Source organism: Pogona vitticeps, chromosome 4 (genome assembly GCF_051106095.1).
Source record: "Pogona vitticeps strain Pit_001003342236 chromosome 4, PviZW2.1, whole genome shotgun sequence".
Classification (NCBI taxonomy): Eukaryota; Metazoa; Chordata; class Lepidosauria; order Squamata; family Agamidae; genus Pogona; species Pogona vitticeps.
In genome coordinates, this window is record NC_135786.1 from 102581240 (window position 1) to 102583565 (window position 2326).

The 2326-nt window shown below is 40.5% G+C and overlaps 1 pseudogene; it reads right to left on the bottom strand.

The window, feature by feature from the left end:
- Positions 1–1421: 1421 nt before the first annotated feature.
- Positions 1422–1572, bottom strand: LOC140707182 (U1 spliceosomal RNA; annotated as a pseudogene).
- Positions 1573–2326: the final 754 nt, after the last annotated feature.

Sequence of the window (2326 nt, forward strand, 5' to 3'; positions counted from 1 at the left end):
TGTCCCTTTTGAAGTGTAAGGCATGTAACCACCCCTGCTTGGTGTCATACTAGTTGCAGGATTATTTATATAATGCTTTGTATGATCTGCCATGCAACAGAGGCCTGCTGGAGTGGAAAAGGCACTTACATGATTGCTTTCTGCTTTAAATAGGATACTAGAATGGTTTTTTTCACTTCAAGATATTAGAAATGATAAACAATACAGCAATTGATGGACTACCTAGATAACAAATAAACTCCTATACACTCAGACTGGAATCCCACTGACTTTAAAAGATTTGGACTGTACCTTGATGAGCAAAGATTAAGATGGATGCCAATCATTTTTATTTTAATGTAAAGATGGCTTTGAAGCATATAATGATGATGACAGATTTATATCGTGCTCCCAAATATGTTTATTCAGGAGTGGAACCAAGTGAGTTCAATGAAAATCCTTCCATAGAAGAATGTTTAGGTTTTTTAGCCTTAGGCTGAAATGCACTTTAAAAAATCTGTGTGTGTTTGACAGTTGTACATGGAATTGCAAATTGCTGTGTAAATCCATCTCCACAGAGTCTCTTTGACTTGCATGAGAGTCATGTCTGTGTATGTGGCATATTTGTATGTAGCACTGATGATCTTTCACAGTTATGGTTCAGAGAAGCCCTCATGTTCAATTTTGTTTCATTCTCCTAATCCCCAGATTCTCCATATTGCACTCTCACTGTCTCCATTTTATTCCATTTTTCGTTCATATCAGTTTTCTCCCATTCCCCTATGAAAACCCATAAGTACTCTACACAAGGTATACATTCATTTACACATTTTCCCACATATTTTGTAATATTTTCCCAATTGATGATGGTGTCTTTCACATGTTTAGCTATTGACATTTAAAGAAAAAGATTATAATTCTCTGTGTAGGAAACATACCATGACTCTCACAAATGTGTGGATCTACTTTTCAAAGATTGTTGAAAGGTACAAAATGGCTACTTTTGGTGAGAATCTCAAAACCACTAAAACCACTAAAATTTCTTTTCATTGCTCCTTTCATTGTATCTTTATGAATTTCCACCAGACCTTCACAATAAGATAAAATTATTATCATGTTTAATTCTAATTTAATTACCGTATTTTTCACTCCATAAGACGCAGTCCCCCCCAAATAGTGGGGGAGAAAGTATGTGCGTCTTATGGAGTAAATACAGTAAAAAAAGGGTTCAGCCACCACCACCCAGAAGCTTCCCACTGTCATGCTGGGAGGCCTCTGAACTGGCACCAGAGACTACTTGTTGTTTGGACTTCACCATCGTGCACTGCTGGCTTTCCAGGATCTGCTTCCTGCAGCCTACCTGGAAAACCAGCAAGGCCAATAGCAGTAGGCAATGAAAACAGGCAAGGACCAAAGGGAAAAAAGAGTGATTCTAGAAAAAACAAGAGAAATCACAAATACAGTTCCCCACTTAGGCAGTTGATTTTCCCACATTTGGGGAAATCGTAGGGGTCAGCACATCCAAAGTGCAATAGATGCGTCTTTCCCTGGGAAAACCACTTTTAAAATAATGGTATCCCCCCTGCCAATTATAAGTTGGAATGGCCCCTGAAAATTCTTCCCTTTTCTGTGCCCTATCCCCCAAAGGCATGGTGACCCCCTAGCTGCACCTCCTGATCAGAACAGGGCTGCATAGCCCCAGTCCTGAAAGAGGCCAAGAGACCTACTCAGTGTTTTGGGGTGCCCCACAGGACCCTCATCAGGGGTTGGAATGTTCCTCCCACAATCCTCCAGTGCACAGATATTAGCATACCTAATATGCGGGGAAGGCAGGGAAAGCGGGGAAATTCAAATTTTCAGTTAGTGAAGAGGCTGCTTGTCTGCTTTCTTGCTAGTCCAAGCAGTTAGAGAGCTGGGAGAGAGACCTGGGACTGCCTGGTATTGTCTTTTTAAAATGTAAAATTTAGTTTAAAAGCTGCTTGTTTTGGGTTAAACCCTGTTTGGGTGAAAAGGTGCTTGTTTGAGTTGAAACCTGCTTGCCTGGGAAGCTTTTCAGACCAGCGCTGATCAGCTGTTAGGTGGGGAGTGGAGAAGAGCACAAAATGGCTGCCAGCTGCTGGCTTTAAGCTGTTTGGGGCTCTTTTTTGACTGTTGTGGGGTCTACCAAGGCACTGTGAAGAGCAAGGCTCAGTCTACAGTACTTGATAAGTGACTTTCTTTTAAGTTATTAAAAGTTTCTGACTCCCCCCCCCATAAAAATGCATTAATTAATTTTCAATGCATTTCTATAGGAAATTTGGATTCAACTTGCAAACTTTTCAACTAGTTATGGGCATCTAATAGAGAA